Source organism: Acomys minous (assembly GCF_964271855.1).
Source record: "Acomys minous genome assembly, chromosome: 18".
In the NCBI taxonomy this organism is placed as follows: domain Eukaryota; kingdom Metazoa; phylum Chordata; class Mammalia; order Rodentia; family Muridae; genus Acomys; species Acomys minous.
The window spans coordinates 27,706,069-27,724,195 of NC_140501.1; the positions used below are offsets into that span (position 1 = coordinate 27,706,069).

At 35.6% G+C, this 18,127-nt stretch overlaps 2 pseudogenes across 2 annotated transcripts; both read right to left on the reverse strand.

The window, feature by feature from the left end:
- Positions 1-1,811: 1,811 nt before the first annotated feature.
- LOC311589588 (large ribosomal subunit protein eL13-like) lies at positions 1,812-2,487 on the reverse strand (annotated as a pseudogene). The gene has a single exon. The product of its transcript is annotated as a large ribosomal subunit protein eL13-like (transcript).
- A 2,187-nt stretch (positions 2,488-4,674) lies between these two features.
- LOC311589589 (large ribosomal subunit protein uL14-like) lies at positions 4,675-11,909 on the reverse strand (annotated as a pseudogene). The gene is made up of 2 exons: positions 11,763-11,909; positions 4,675-5,083 (listed from the first exon to the last, which is right to left on the reverse strand). The product of its transcript is annotated as a large ribosomal subunit protein uL14-like (transcript).
- Between the last annotated feature and the right edge of the window lie 6,218 nt (positions 11,910-18,127).

The following is an 18,127-nucleotide window of genomic DNA, read 5'->3' on the forward strand; positions in this document are numbered from 1 at the left end:
CCTCCTCCACAGAAACAGAAGCTAAATTGCAATAAATCACGGGTTTATGTTCACGTATTTATGGGTTGGGAAAGATTTAGAGTTCCTCGGTAGAGGAAACTATCCTGAAGTAAAAGAGAAAATTATGGCTTCCGTAACATAAAGGTAGATAAACTAGGGCATGCTTAAAACCGTGCATTTGCTGCACTTTAATGATGTCAATAATTTATTAAAAGTAATTATCCTGGCAGTTTCATGCTCATACTTCACCAAAAGTGACAAAATGCTAGTTCAATATGTTAGTTACCCTCACATGATTATGTATTGAGACCAATTAACTGATATTTTTCTATAGTTCTCTTTAAAATGACTACTAGTTTTCTTACAAAACGTTTCTGCATTTTGTAATTATGTAATGATAATGTCTGTAATAATAATGGTACTGCAGGTCATCCAGTTCCACACACTAACCTCAGAAATCTTCGTTTTTCATTTCAGCAAATAATTCAATATTATACGCATTACTAAACATAAAGTGTTTTTCTCTTCTTTGATTTTTAGGGAAATGAGTCAAATATAATGACTCACAACACAATTATTTACAGAAAAACTTTGAACAAAAATCTTTTAATAGACAAATCTCAGAACTCATCTTTATGTTCGACTTATTGTTTCACTGTCTCTTCAATTTTTGTGTCTTATTGAAAAAAATGATGAGAGAAACAAAGCAATAAAATTCTAACAATACGGGTCCCTTGCCAACATCTTAGTAACTCTAACCTCATCCAAACCAATAAGTGAAGAATTCATTCTTGGAAACCATACAGTGACCTTTCTATTCAATATCTTGAAGCATAAACAATGGATTTGATACATGTTTTCCTACAGTGAAGATCATCCATACATTGTAATACAGCAAAAAATATAGTAAGAAAAGATGATAAAAAAAGCAGGTTGATTAAAAAAGAATTTAATAGAATTGTCAATGAAAGGTTGAAAATTATGAGGCTAAGAAGGAAATAATTTTGATCCCTGAAATCGTACAGCAGTAAACTTGAACAAATATCCTAAGTTATAGAATGTGATATATTATACATTTAAATGCCTCCTTTCTCCAACTTTAGAAGGAAATAAATTTGATCCCAGAGACATACACTTTGTTTGGTCAAATGGATGAAAGTGTTTTTCTAAGTTTATGTTTCTCAAATAATTCATCACAGAATAGGGAATTTGATGCAAGATTAAGATTTTTGTCCTCACCTGCCATATGACCACTTCTGTCAGAGCTCTAGGGGAGGGTAATACAGTGGAAGAGAGAGAGGAAGGTGGGAACGGGAAGATACAAGTGAGGGGATAACAATCAGGATGTAATCTGAATAATTTAGAATAAATTTTTTAAAGTTACTTTTTTCAAACTCAAGATGAAAGGAACTTTTCTAACAAGTTTTATTATACCATTAAAGGAAATGTGTTAATTTTAACAATGTACAATAAGTTGCATATTCGGGCAAAAAATTTTTTGCATTTCTTTAAAAGTTTATTTACACAACCATAGATAAATAATTTTTCCTCGAGGATCCACATGCTTTTGAAGCCACCTGTCTTCAGGCTTCTTGTCTCCAGCTTCAAGCCTGATACTCCCAGGGGGAGGACTTTAGGCAGCAAACGTCGCCCAAGAGCTGCTTAGATCAAACTTGTGGAATTCTTGTGCAAACGCTACTGGAACAGCTACTACCCAATTCACCTCATCGTTCTGTCGTAGCTCAACATAGCCAAAGCAAAAGGATACTCCTTGAAGCCATAATCTTTCAGGAGCCTTCTTTTTTTTTCCTTTATTGAAAATTTATTGAACATTCCAACAGCATGTTACTTTTTCTTTCAACATCTTGCTCTGCAGCTTCCTTTGCCCTTTTTGCTCGGATCCCAAAGAGCCGGGCGTTGGCACGAGCCATGTGAAGACTGGCGAAAGCACTGAAGTTCTTCTCTTCTGTTATGACTCTGGCTTTCTCTTTTTTGTAGACATTCCAGACGGGCATCACAGGTCCTGTTAGCTGGGTGGCCAGTTTAAGTTCTTCAGCAGATCTCCCTTCTTCAGAGCAGAAGGCTTCCTGGGGAACAGTATGAGCATGGATTGGTCCTTCTTCAGTCGCTGCACATTGGCCTGTAGTGACCCGGTGTATTTGTTTCGCCTCCTCGGGTCCACAGAGATGCTGATGGTGCATGCCATTTTCTTATGGATACCAGCCACCTGGAGCTCTTCCAGGCTGAAGCCCCTGCCATCTCAGACCTTGGTGTGGTATCTGACAGTGGGGCACCTCACTATGGGCCTGATGGGACCAGACAAGGGACGGGGGGCAATGCGGCGCGCTTTCGCCTGCCCGGCCTTGGGTATGCGGATCTTACGTGCTGGTGGGCTGAACCAAGTGTCCACTCGCTGCTGCCAATCATTGTGGAAATGGGGCTTCAGGATCATGCCATTCCTGCTGGCCGCCATGGCTGCCTCCTGTGCAGGAGGAGAACGGCCGAGTGGAAAGGACTGGGTGCAGCAAAGCACCCTGTGGATGTAGGAGCCTTCTTAAATCAGTAGTTAACAAGGAAAACTTCAAACATATCCCAGAGCTCCCTCTCATACCTGGTGACCACCTTATGCCCAAACACTATAGACCACAGACTCAACTTTTTAAAAATAATCTTATTAATTCATTCAGATTACAACTCAATTGCCATCCCATCACTTATATCCTCCCATTCCTCTCTCCCTCATGCTTTTACTCTATTCCTCTCCCCTAGGTCTATGACAGAGGGGGACCTCTTCCCCCACTATAATGCCATAGGCTTTCAAGTCTCATCTTGGTAGCCTATTTATTATTTCTTTGAGTGCCAACAGGCCGCCCCACCAAGAGGAGGTGGTCAAATATGGAGCACCAGAGTTCATGTTAAAGTCAGTCGCAGCTCCAAACATATCTGTGGAGAATGTCCTGTCCATTGGGTAGATCAGAGTAGGGTTTTGATGTTTACTATTGTATTGTCCTTGGTTAGTGAAATAGTTTGAGCAGACACGCCCCCCCGACCCCGATCCACCCATTTTTCTGGTAGGATTCTAGGACCCTCTATGCCCTTCTATTTCTCCATCTCCTATATTTCTCTTACCCAGAGTCTCAGTAGGATGTCCTCACATCTATCCCAATCTCCTGCTAAGTGAAGACTTTCATGGGACATGCCTTTAGAGCTAGTATCCAATTATAAGTGAGTACATGCCATGTGAGTCTTTCTGCTTCTGGGTTAACTCACTCATTATCATCATCTCTAATTCCATCCATTGGTCCACAAATTTTGGGATTTCCTTGTTTTTAATAGTTGAGTAGTATTCCAAAGTATAAATGTACCACAGTTTCTTTATCCATTCTTCAACTGAGGGGCATTTAGGCTGTTTCCAGCGTCTGGATATTATGAATAAGGCTGCTATGGATATGGTTGAGCATATGTCCTTGGTGTGTGGTGGAACGTTTTCTGGGTATATTCCAAGGAGTGGGATAGCTGGGTCTTGAGGAAGCCCTATTCCCAGTTTTCTGAGAAAGCGCCAGATAGATTTGCAAAGTGGTTGCACAAGTTTGCATTCCCACCAGCAATGTGACCTAATTAACCATGAATCAAAAGAACAAACATAAGTAAGATTTATATTTAGATTAGAAAGCTATGTATGTTCTTAATAATATTAATTCAATACAAAATATTTTATATTTTTGTAAATTATATTACAACATTTTGTCAAATATTTTCTTGCAAAGAAAGGATGTAATAATATTTGTGATTTTTTAACATGTAACACATTGACAAAAGGTAAATAGTTTCTGATTTGAAATATTCCAGACATTAAGCATGATATTACACAGTCCATATTGAAGATAAGTTTGTAATCCTTGCCAGCATATCATGCTTCATCCCCACCTCATTTGGAAACAAAGCAATTTGTTTAATTTTAGCATATTCTTTCACTTTTTAATATGGAAAATTATAAATAGTGTTTATTGATTTTGAGTACTGTCTTTTCCTTCTATAGGTTTCTTATGTTGATTGGATAGGAATCATACTATTATAAAAACATAAATTACCACACTACTAAGAATTAAGCCAATCCAAACACCATATTTGCTATAAAATACCATTCTATGTAACATGAGCTTTCTCAGAGGGCACATATTTTAGCAACTTCTTCTTAATATTTAAGCATTACTGTCAACTTGAAATGGAGTTATTTCAATTAACTCCTTCCCAAAGCTGCGTTTTTACATACAAGAAGGAATACATTTATTTCTGAATATCTGTAATAAAGAAAATTTTATCAGTAAGAACATTGCTATGCCCACTGAAAATGGGACATTTACTCCTTCCTCACTTATTCATAGCAGAGATAATCATCATTAGGTAATACTTCAAAGAGTAGAAAGTGGTTAGGATGTGAACAAAGAGTTTGGCAACATAATTCAATGTTTCCTAGACTATAGGTGCATGTGGATCTGCATCACATCCAAATGAAGTTTAGTTAGAGCGAGCTCAAATTATAATGATTTAGAATACAAATGAAGCAAATTGGATAGTGGAAATATTTATTTTGAAATAAATTTAAATATTCCAAAACAGCCACACACTAGACAGATGACATTTTTAGAGCAAAGACTTTTTAATGAATATATTTTACAAGTACACTGGAGAATATGCAATGCTGCCTGTATTGGATGCAATCCTGGGCCCCAAGTCTGCATACTCCTTTGCTACTGGACCTGTGATAGCAGAACCTTTCATTTCACCTTTATTGTTTACGATGACCTTTGCATTGTCTTCAAAATAAAGAAACACTCAGTTTTTTCTTCAACATGACCTTTGTTGTCAAGTTACCACTGCCAGATGGATCTTTTTTCCTGGTTCTGCTTTCCCTTTCTTCACTGTGACCATCACCATGTTGCCTACACCAGCTGCAGGAAGCCTGTTTGGCCTTCCCTTGGTTCCCTGTACTGTCAGCACAGTTAATCACAGCTCCTACTAGAACACACAGGGAAATCCAGAATTTTGCTCTAGAGGATCTACAGCATCCTGGCTTTGATATCTTGAGTGTCCAAGAACAAATAATTTTATTGACAGGTATATAGCAATGAAAAAGAATTAAAATTAAAATCTTCAATGTGCCAGAACATAGAACAACTGGAAATATGTTTCAACAAGACAGGAGGAAGACAATACCAAAATACACACACACACACACACACACACACACACACACACACACACACACACACACTATAAATAGTTATCATAATCCTGGTAAAACTCCATAAAAATTTAAGCAAATAAAATCAAAGAATAGAAATTAATATATATTACAGCATTTTAGAAAAAGAAAAAGAAAAAAAGTCAAGTGATAGACAAGACTGCTCTACCCATGAACTCAGGGCAGCTGTGGGTACTTGTACAAGGCCTGCACAAGACTGACCCTCTCAAATTCCAGCACGGAAAAGAGAATGTGTTCCTTGCCCAAGCTCAAGAGGAGGAGGTGTTGGCATTTCCTGACTGGTGAGGAAGATACACTTTTCTGGAAACATAGCTGCTGATAGGTTGTTCATCCTTCAAAGAATGGCCACAGACCCTTGCATTTATGGGGATCCCTAATTGGTATCAATTTTAAAGAGGAACATAAGTTTAAGAAGTAGACAGTCAGGGTGGTGGGGAGGTAAGTTCACTAGAGAGAATTAGACAGTGGCAAAGGAGAATGGATGTGATCAAAATATGCTGTGTAAGTGTATAAAATTTTCAAAGAACAAACAAAAATTATTAAAAAGAAAATTAGCTGTACTAACAGAAAGATAAATATAATTATTTCTTTGTCACATGATAATAGGGAGAAAAAAAGAAATACGCCATCATGCTTTTAAAAACTTGCTATATAAAAATGAACTAAGAGCACATTTACAGTTTATGTTTAACATAATAGGAAAAAATAACAGATGGGCAAATCATCTATATTAGAATCTATAAAATATTGATAAAAGAATTCATAAAATTCAGAAGTGGGTAAAGACATAAACCACAGTCATGGGCTGAAAGTCAATATTCTTAAATGTAAACTTCTTCATATTGAACTATAACAGCATGAGTCTTAAGATAACAAGGGCTAGGTGTTTTCTGTACCATTTAACAGTGATTATAGTCAAATTATGAAAATATCAGGGATGTAAGACCTTGAAAAGAACCCTAACCCTAACCTTATTCCTAACTCTAACCCTAAACCTAACCTTAGCACTGCTCAAGTATATCAAAAAATAAACAAAGTGGATTAAATAAACGTTAAAACATCGGTAAATATATTCACACATTGTTTTTCTTAAGTAGCAAGTAAAATCATTATGAATAGACATGTATTTATCTATCACACAACAAGCAAACTGTTTAAAATAAATTAACAACTTTGTGGGAGCTAATCATTATCCGACCACAAATAATTAATGGACAAAGAGAAAAAAATAAATTTTAGTGAAATTAACCTCTTGTCTATTATAACTATTGGAGCTATGGAAAACAGATGAAGCATTGAAAATCTTTGAAAAATTGAAATAAGGGCTAGAAAGGTTGCTAAGCAAATAAAACATACTTGATACATAAAGCCTGACTATCTGACTCTGATGTCCAGAGCCAAAATAAAGGTGAAAAAAGAAAATAGACTCCACAAATTATCCTCTTATGTGTCCCCATGTACATATGAAGAACAAATAATAAACAATTTTAATGTATTTAAATGTCTTGGGGTTTTTTTGTTTTTTTTTAATACCATACTTGGGTACTCTGTTTACTCACCTTCCATACCTCCTCTTCTTCTTCTAAATATCCTGTGCTCACGAACTTCCTCTTAGGTTCATGACTTTGTTATTTTTGTAGTTAATTTCTTTAATTACTATCTTTTAAACACAGACACGCACACAAATACATTTTACATACATACACATATACATGTTACAGACCATATATATATACATATGGGGTTAGGACTGAGAACTTGGGGTGATAACTTGTATGAGTCTAGTCTCTAAAAAGGGGAATTCGTTCTTGCTTAGAAGCCACTGTTTGTAGCTCTTTATCTAGGAGTAGAGCCTTGTGAATTTTTTCCTCTCTTAAATAGTATGTTCACTGGTGCTGTCCTGTGCTTTTATTTAGGAGACCCATATTTCAAGGTTTTGCTGATGCAGCCTTCCTTTCATGATAGGAAGGATTATATAGCAGCAAGCATCTTTGTCTGTCCTCTGCTTCTTGCAGGTTTCCTTACACCTCTTTTGAAACAGTCTCTGAGCCTTAGGAATAAGTGTTGTTACATTGCAATTGTACCACTTGGGTCTAGGCCTATCCTCTCCTATTCTCTGAATTTTTGAACAGATGTGAGTCTCTGTAGTAGCCTCCAAAAGCCACATCAATAATTCATTTGAAGACGTATAGATGAGAGCTAAGCTATTCTTTGAGTACAAGAATAATTAGAATGCATTTATAAATTATGCTTGTTTAGGAAAGTGACAGTAATAGGCTCTTTTGTCACCCAGGTTGGTTAGGTTTACTGTATGAGCGATAAGTCTGTCTTATCTATCAGGTCTTTTGGTCAATAAGACAGGTGTAGGTTACCCACAAGATAAACGTGTCACTATAACACCACTGGAGATATTATACTGGGTTGGTCATTGTTGCGGCTCATAATTCTCCATCTGGTGAGCACTGTTGATTGATTTTATCCATTGTTATCTTGTATTCCACCTTCAGAAACTATGAGAGCTAGGCAGCAGGGAAGACATTTTCACGTTGTTTCAGTTCAATTTATTAAAATCCTCTACCTGAAATGTATGGTGTCCTCATCAGTAGGATCTGTCCCTTGGAAGGGTACAAAAGGCAGTGATATGGTTTGTATTATTTTGAACATCTCTTGGACACCCACTTACTAACCGACATATGATAAATGGGACATTTCCATGCCTGGCACAAGGTTTTTGTTAGACACTCTATTATAGTAGGAATATTACCCTGTGTCCTATAAATCCATCCATATTATTTAAGAAAGAAATGTGGTTGGAGGAGAAATAAGTGAGGAGCCAATAAAGATGAAGTGAAGGTGTAAGCTGTGTGATCTTTTGACTTTAAAAGACATAGTTATCAAGTTGAAAAAAAGTAGGGGAAACTTTGGGGAAATTAGTGGAGAAAACCTTAAGATCAGGTAATTAGTATTTTTCAAAAGAGAAATGTACACTATTTTATTTATAAAACTACATCTACCCAAGAGCAAAACACTACAGAACCTCACAGACACAATTTGTAAGCAATAGTCTTTAACATCATTTCCTATTTCAGACCATTGATTTCCTTCTATATGTTCCTTTCTGTCCTTGAGTCTGTTACTTAATAGTTGTGTATACACTCCCTGCTTTATTCACATTATTGTTTCCACTTGTAAAGCCAGAATAAAATTACTTCAATTTCTTGACATTATTTCTGAGACTGCATTATTTATGAAGAGTAAGTTATATAAAAATTTGAAACAGTAAATTATCTTTAATTAACAGTTAATTGTTCCTTTATATTTGATGGGATTTAGCCACAGTCCTGTTTAAACAAAAAATTTAGAGCAACTCTCCTTGCTGATTACTACATATAGCACATGTAACTACAGTCAATGTTATGGGCTATAAACAGTTGCAAAAAAAATCAATTGCTAAAGCAAATTTTTATTTTAAGCTTTGAACATGATGCACGACCTTTGAACACAACATATAATCGTTAAGGCATTTGATCTCCCTCTTAACGGTACTATCTGTCTCAAATATTTCCATCTGTGTTCATTAGGCAAGCACAAAACTTTGCAAAAAGCAGATAGCATTTTCCAGGTGTGAGAGTGTTGCTGATTTGGATTTAGCTGTTTTTAATATTATGTTTTGTTACATATACTTTGAAAGTCAAGATGTACTCTCTGGATAGTTCAGGTTTTTCATTTAGTATATCTTAGTGTGATGTTATGCTTTTATTTCTATAAACATTTATTTATGTACAATCATAGTAGATGTTTTAAAGCAAATTATTTTCTTAACTTAAGGTTTGTCCAGCCATTACTGTTAGATATATTTTCTATTGTTTTCTACCTAATACTAACAGTGGAAACTACAATTATTGTGTACATTTATTCAAGTCTTTTAACATGAAATATTAGGTTAGTCATGGTTTTGAATGTGATAAGTACTATTGCCTGTATGAATGTACATTGAAATCTAAAGCTGTCATTTTATTTCAGCAAATTAATTCTCATATTAAAGACTTCATCCACTAGTGGTGAAAATATGTCAGGTCCTATCATGAAAAAAACCTCTAAATATATCACATAAATATAGAAAACAGGAATAGACTTATAAGGTAGCTATACTATTCCTTGCTCCTTGAGAAAGAACAACACAATATAATTTCCAATTTGAAACATCATTCTATATATTAAAGGTTTGTAATTATCATTCACTTTCTGTTATATATTGTAATATTGTTTCCTTGTTAGAGTTGCATGTTTTTGTTTTAATAATTCCTATTTAAGTAAAACTACATTACACAAGAATATCTATTAGACCTTCTTTCATACCACATGATGCATGTACCATGCATGTACCATACATGGATTTACTCTACCAGGCTTTGTACGTGTATGTAATCTCAATATTATTTATCATTTCAATATAATAATCTCTCTACTTTACTTATTTAATTAAAAATTAATTATTTACTCACTGATAATTAACTAGTTAGACACTTCAAATGTTAAATAAAAGTTTCAAGCAAGAACCTTAAATCGAAGTGAAAGGATGGTATCTAATGTAAAATCTTCAGTACTAAGTTTGATGCATATATTGGACAGAGTATAATAAGTTACACTTTAAGTGTGGTCCAGAAAGATAGAAAAAGTAATCAATAAGAATAATGATCTGTAACTGCAAAATAAATACAAATTAAAAGCTTCACAGATATTTGACAGTTTCTACATAATGAGATTATTTTTCTGAGCATACTTGTATTTTTTTATTACATATTTGTTTGTATTATTTTGTTTCCATGCATATGTATGTTTATGTGTGTGTGTGTGCACACACATACATAAGTGAATATACTCACAGAGGGCAGAAGCATTAGATCATCATGTTGCTATTGTTATAGACACATGTGAGCTGCCTAGCATGGCTTCTATGAACCCAACCTGTATCCTATACAGAATCAGTATACTCTTGACTAATGAGTCATCATTAATTCCCCTCCTGAACACAATTTTAACAAAACTGTGTGTTGGGTGCAGGCTAGGAGATTAAGAACACTTTAAGCTCTGATGGAGGACACTAAGTCCACACCCAGCCCTGACAAAGTCAGATCACAGCTCTGTAAATCCAGTTCCTGAGGATATTTGCCCTCTTCTGACTCCAAAGTATTAATATACAGAAAATATAAATTAATAACATCCTTCTTCTGATGGGCAGCTTGGTCTTCATGTGGTTCTCCTAGTAAGGAGTAGGAGCTGTAACTGGCATGGCCTCTGTTGCTTGTTTTTTGGTCACTGTCCCCCTTGCAGGGAGGTCTCCCCTGGCCACAGAGGTCAAGGATGTCCTCAGGCCTGATGCGACTGGCTGGGTGGTATGGGCACCCTTTCTTGAGGAATAAGAGTAAGGGGATAGGGACAAGAGGGTGGGAGGGTGGTATCAGGAAGCTAAGAGAGATGGGCCTACAATCAGGATGTAAAGTGAATAAATAAATAAACAGCTTGGTAGATGATAGATAGATAGATAGATAGACAGATAGATAGATAGATAGATAAATAGGTTAGATTATATTAGATACATTTTTAATGGATAAAGACTATGCATATCCAAATAAGTCAGATCACCATCAAATAAAAATATTTCAGAAAGTACCGATCTATTTTTTTTTTTTTGCCATACTGCTCTATCTTGTTCGGGGTGTCCTTACTTAGTCCTCTGGTAGATTTATTTTACTTTGTGAGAGCAAACATTATCTGACTTCTTTTCTGAGTTCCACATGATGTGTATGATCTGTCCCGTGACCATTTCTAGTTACAGTCTTATAGTTAGCAGTGCATCTGCTTCTCTCAAGCAGCTGACTTTTTAATGGGGGAAATGCTTAGAATAAGACCGGAGTCAAAAAATAGACTCAGTGAGTGCTTGCCTACTGCTCCTGGAGATCACACGTTCAATCCCTGCAGCACAAGGAAATGTAGGAGGGTCTTAACTCAATAAGCTATCCTCTGGTCGCCTTGTGCACGTGACATATGTTTGAGCACATGACACATACTTACACACACACACACACACACACACACACACACACACACACACACATACACACACACACTAGTTTATTAATAAAATAGTGTATGCCAATTGCATTGAATATATGTTATAATTTCATGGTAACATCCAAAGCATTGCCACAAGGTCAATCAATAATAGGCTTTCTGTCCCTCGGATTAATCTGGGTATGGACTTTTGTCTCCTCTCCCCCCCGCTTTATATCACACAGCTTCTTTGGACGTTGTTTGTTCTGATCCTGTTGGCCTTGAGCTTTAAAATGAACACAAATATTCTGTTTTAAGAGGAACAGTAACGATAGCTTTGTGGTAAAATTTGTCTGTCCTTAAGGTAGTCTTCTAAGCATGCTTGGTCACTTCAACAACCACGGTGCTATGCTCTCAAGGGGACATGATTATGGATCTTTACCTTCTCTACTGGCCAAAGATACTTTTCAATAATGACTTCCTGGCTCCTAACACTTTGCACTAACTCAGATTTAGGAAGTTCACGGACCTTCTTCTTTACTTTTGGTAATATGTGAGAACAATAGTTAAGCATCATCTTGCAGGCCATTGTCTTTTCCAATATCCAAACAAGCAATTTTAGTGTGTTTTAGGATTGTGGCAACAGAGTGCTTAATTTAATTCAGGACTTTACACCACATACTCAGATGCATGACTGATGCAATTAACTATAGTTACTAAACACAAAAATAAATATTGCATTCTGGAACTTTAGCTTTCTGTCCTGATTGTCTGGGTTATCCTTATTATAGAACATATATGTACATTTTATAAAACCTGTGGTAATGTTGATCTTTTATTAATAAACAATTTTCATCATAAAAAGAAATACTACTCTGTGTTCAAGGAGCCCATGTGCCATGTGTGCATAACTTTAACTAAACACCAAAAATTTAGTAAAAATCACATCATCAAACAACTGAGAAGTGTGAAATTAATGTAATAAAAATGTAGAATACAGTTCTTGATCTCTTGAATGAAAAGGATGACTAAATTGACTGAAGGAGCAATTTCCAATCCTCAAGATTTAAAAATATTCTTTGTAGTCTGCACCCTGCAAATTTAAGGGATTGGAAAAGCACGTGGTTGGGATAGTACTGACATTCTTCACAATGAAGAGAAGGTTTAATATCTGATTTGGCTCACACAGGTTTTTGTAGGATTTCTTCGATACCAAATTACCTATAGTTTAAAAATATTTTTAAATAGTACTTTATAGGAATGTGTGCAAAATGCCTAACTTTAAGAAATGCTTTATTTTTGTATTTTTATTCCCTCTCAAGTAAATTGAAAACACTATAGATAATATTATGGTTAGTATTTCTCTATTAAGAAATCCTTGCAGTGGAGTTGTACTAGATTACTTCTCAAGTGAATAACTCTGCTACAGAAAAATCAGTAGTTAGAGTGATGACAGGTAGTAGGTAGATAATCATTAATATATTGATGGAGAAAATCAGTATTTAATCATGCTACAGCTTCTTCCATATAAAATAATATAAATTTAAGAATGCATGTATATGTACAGAAGAATGCATGCCATAGGGCTGTATAAAATACTTATTTGAATATAAGTTATTTCTGTCCCTGCTAGAAAACGATCCTAGTTAAACCAAAGTTAGTAAGAGTCACCTCAGCTTCAAGTCAGATAAATTATATTCAAAGGCAATACTTTCATCTTCATACTCTTATTTTTAAGTTTATTGAGTGGTTCATAATCTTTGAGGAATGTTATTGCATTTACTTTTCATACTAACGGTGTAAGTTGGTGTTATTTTTATTTTCATTGTAGTGATAGTTTTGCAATTTCACTCTTGATACCATGTTCTTTTTCTCTTCATTTCCATATAGCTTGCGTTTTTAAAATCAATCTCTCTCTCCATCCCTCTCTTCCTCCCACCTCTCTCTCTCTCTCTCTCTCTCTCTCTCTCTCTCTCTCTCTCTCTCACACACACACACACACACACACACACACACACACACACACACTTTTTCTCAAGAAAGAGAGAGAGAGAGAGAGAGAGAGAGAGAGAGAGAGAGAGAGAGAGGTGGGAGGAAGAGAGAGAGAGGTTGTATGTGTGTTCACATGTTTAGGAGTACCTGTGTTGCCAGGATTGCTCTTTGGAGACGTTTTTTGGGCACACAAAGACTCTCATAGAAAGCACTATGTGCACCAGAAGTAATAACCACACATGTCTGTCTCTTCAGTGTAGGAGAGACTTCATTCTATCCAGAAATCTGATATTGGCTATCCTTATGGGAGATACTTTATGACCTGCTGACCTCCATGCTATTGGTCAGAGACCACACTAGATTCACACGGGAGACTAGACTAGGTTTTTTTGTTTTTGTTGTTTTATAGGACTAACTTTTGGGGTCATGGTCATATGTACTTTGTAAAAGAGGTTCCGTGTAGTCACATCTTAAGCTTTATTGTACACCTGAAATTGTATCTATTGGACAGGTTGTTGCCTGGAAACCTTTTCCCAAATTGTATTTTGTTTTAAATATGCTGGCGATGAACTACCTGGCATTAGACTCACTGAAGTCTGGTCCAGGTTTAAACAGTCAGTCTGCAGAGTTTTCATTCTCGTCTCTTTGCATAGTTCCTACCTGAGCAACCCCCAAGACTTCCTCCATCTCTCTTCTCCATATAATTACAATGGGTTCTCTTAACTCAATCAACATCTCACCAAGTCTACCTAGACATTCTATCCTGAAGTATTTTCTTGTCCGTACCTTTCAGGAAAATTTAGTCATGGTGCCTCAGGTCGTTAACTTTCGTAGTTAGTATTAACTAGAAGGATAATAACAATATGAAAAGTTCAGTAATGCACTTAATATTAATCTTTGATGCAATAATTATGGCTTCGTTATGAGTTAAATGAATATAGGTCACTGTTGTAGTCACTAAATTTTAATTAGATGAATAAAACACACATACTATATAGGTACTTATGTATGTACACTTATGCTTCATATACGTTTATATTATGCATATAAAATGAAATTACTATTTAGATCTTATCTTTAGAGAAAATGCTTGCCTGCATCACTGGGAGATATACTAGAATTCACTGGGAAAATCCTATTTAGCATAGTATTCATGGCAGAAAAACAAATAACATTAGAAGTTTTATGTTTTATATATATATATATATATATATATATATATATATATTACTCTAAATTAAAATATCATTTGAATTGCAGTAAGATGTCCATTAAATAATGTTATATACAATGCTTCTTTATGCAAACAGAGATTTCTAAATCTAACCCAAAACTCAGTATTTGTAGGCATTTAAAGGAATACAATGAGATTTAAAAAAAAAAAAAACCTAAATGAACATGAAAATTGGGAAGCAATGTTTTTGTTCTTATTTTTATTTAACATTATTTAATGGATATCTTATTGTAATTCAAATGATACTTTTAATTTAGAGTAAAATATATAGGCTTACATAAAACATAAAACTTTCAGCAGAAGGACCAGTTTTGTTTGTTTATGCTTTATGAGTTTGGGGATCATTTTCTAAGTTTGTGTCATTTGTGTGCTCTTATCTTCTTATTTCACCAAGCTCTACTCTAAAACATACATAATGGTTCCTCATACTTTGCCAACAAACATGACCTGAAACTGTTATACACTGCTTTAAATCAGGACCAGAGGAATGAAGAAAGTATAATCAAGTTACACAGAGAATGTTCACATGAGTTTCTTCAAATTAGATGTAGTAGGATAATGATAATTAGTACATATTTCTAACTGAATGAATTAATATGGAATAGGAAGTTGCTTTATACTAAGCAAGAAGATAGAAATCTGATTGACAACACTCTGATTTTTCTTCAAAATATACCCATGCTTTCACAAATATGAGCTTTCTAAATTACATAGCTATTAATAACAAATGCACTTGCTGTGTTTTTATTTCAGTTTAAAATGTTTCCCAAATTCTAAAAAAATACACAAAATTTAAATATATTCTGTTTTATATAAAAGATAACACAAGTAGCTCTATGTTTACATGCACCCTGTAATATTTGAGTGCAGATGTGCACTGGATAATGTTTTAAATAAGAATTAAATCTCTTGAAATTTATATTGACATATTTTGGATAATACATTCCAAATATCTTGTCATGACCTCCGTACACTATAGTATGCTACTGTTATCTGGGTCATTGTACTGTGTAATAACACACATGATCTTCTTAATCTTGTAGATCTGTAAGTTAGTACCCAAAGATGTTCCATATAATAGCTGGGACTCTTCACAAGACGTAGAAGAAAGCTTTTTATTGAGTTTCTCACTTTCTCTCTTTGTAATATTACATTGCAGCTTTGGGTAAACCTGCCACTCTCATGTATGTTTCAGCTCAGTATAATTATCACTTCCTTTTTTCAAAATTCCCTTGTGCCTTTAGGCAGTCAACCATTTTCCTCCCTCTAGTCACATGAAAGGAGTTAATTGGCTGTCATCCACTGACCTTATGTATAACATTCCAGTATTGTGATAAAGGTTGGATTATATAACATCAAAGGTCATTGACAAAACTTTGTTGTTTTTTTTTTCTTCAGGTTTTTACATTTGAATGCACATTACTTATAGCAACAAATATAATTGCAACTGAAGTACGTATATTTTTGTTATTTGGCTAAAATAATTTTGTGTCATACTTTATTACATATTTTTGTTTTAAAATGTATCTTTTTATCATCACTGTATTATACAAAGATAAATAGATGGATTAGTACAACGTTTTATTGTTATTAAAAGAATAGAATATTTCTAGTCTGTATTATGCTATATAATATTGTTTTACTGGGAAGTAAAAGTAGTTCTATATACTGTGTCTTTTTCAAAAATTTTATTAATTTATTCATATTACATCTCAGTTTCATGCTTCTCACTTAGTGATGTGGAGAAAAAGCAGTGGACCCTTGAGATCAATGTAGGCTTTCTCACTTCAGGTGAGCAATGAAGGGAGATGCACGGCCCACCAACCAGCAAGAGAGCCACCCAGGGCCAGTGCATCTGAACAACTCTGAGGGTGAATTTCGTGGGCAGCAAAAGGATGGTTTTTAGAAAGGATCTCTACTATAGGAGTAGACTTAAGAGAAAGAAAACAAGTGGAGTTCATTTGTAATGAAGGAGATTCTGAAGGAGAGTTGGCTCTGAGCTGCTAGTTTGAGAATTTTATAGGACTTATGAGAGAAACTAGGTTGAGGTGAGTTGGTCAATCAGAACAGTTTCTCACCTGTGAAATGTTCATGCAACTTTGATTTAGTTACACCATCTTGTAAGGCCTCCATAAGATTGTAAAGTGAAAAGGGAGCAAGAAAGCAGAGCCAAAACAAGCGCCCCTAAACCATTTTATTATATATAGCCTAGAAAAACATTCAGCACTGCTCCTAATCTGGGCACCCTACCAGTTCCCTTCTGTCGGTCTGGTCACTATTTTCTGGGGGAGTTTTATGCAAGAATCACTTTGATTGTCCTGGGCGAGCATCATCCAGCATCTCCTTTAATCTTTGCTTCACATTTTTTTCAGTAAATCTATGGATCCTAATTCCCTCTATTTGTGTTTTAAAATATTTGATTAATTTATTCATATTACATCTCAATTGTTATCCCATCCCTTGTATCCTCCCATTCCTTCCTACCTCTTCCTTTCCCTCTACTCCCCTCCCCTATGACTGTGACTGAGGGGGACCTCCTCTCCCTGTATATGGTCATAGGGTATCAAGTCTCTTCTTGGTAGCTTGCTATCCTCCCTCTGAGTGCTATCAGGCCTCACCATCCAGGGAACGTGGTCTAATTTGGGGCACCAGAGTTCATGTGAAAGTCAATCCCCACTCTCCACTCAACTGTGCATAATGTCCTGTCCACTAGATAGAGCTGGGTAGGGGCTCGAAGTTTACTGCATGTATTGTTCTTGGCTGGTGCCAAAGTTTGAGCAGGACCCCTGGGGCCAGATGCACCCATCATAATGTTCTTCTTGTAGGTTTCTAGGACCCTCTGGATCCTTCTATATCCTCATTCTCCCATGCTTCTCTCACCTAAACTCCCAATAGGATGTCCTCCCCTCTGTCCCACTTTCCTGGTAGGTGAAGACTTTCATGCCCCTAGGGGACATGCCCGTAGGGCTACTGTCCATATATAAGTGAGTAAATACCATTTGACTCTTTCTTCTTCTTCTGGGGGAACTCAGTCATTATGATAATTTCTAGTTCAATCCATTTGTCCACAAATTTCAGGAATTCCTTGTTTTTAATAGCTGAAAAGTATTCCATAGTGTAAATGTACCACAGTTTCTTTATCCATTCTTCTACTGAGGGACACTTAAGCTGTTTCCATGTTCTGTCTATATGAATAAGGCAACTACAATCATGGTTGAGCATATGTTCCTGCTGTGTTGTGGAGCATTTTCTGGGTATATGGCAAGGAGTGGAATAGCTGGGTCTTGAGGAAGCCCTATTCCCATTTTTCTGAGATAGCTCCAGATAGATTTCCAAAGTGGTTGTACAAGTTTGCATTCCCACCAGCAATGAAAGAGTGTTCCTCTTTCTCCACACCCTCGCCAGGATGTGGTGTCACTTGAATTTTTTATCTCAGCCATTCTGATGGATGTAAGATGGATTCTCAGCATCATTATGATTTGCATTTCTCTGATGACTAATGACGTTGAGCTTTTCATTACATTTTCTCAGCCATTCGATGTTCCTCTGTTGAGAATTTTCTGTTTAGGTCTGATACCCAT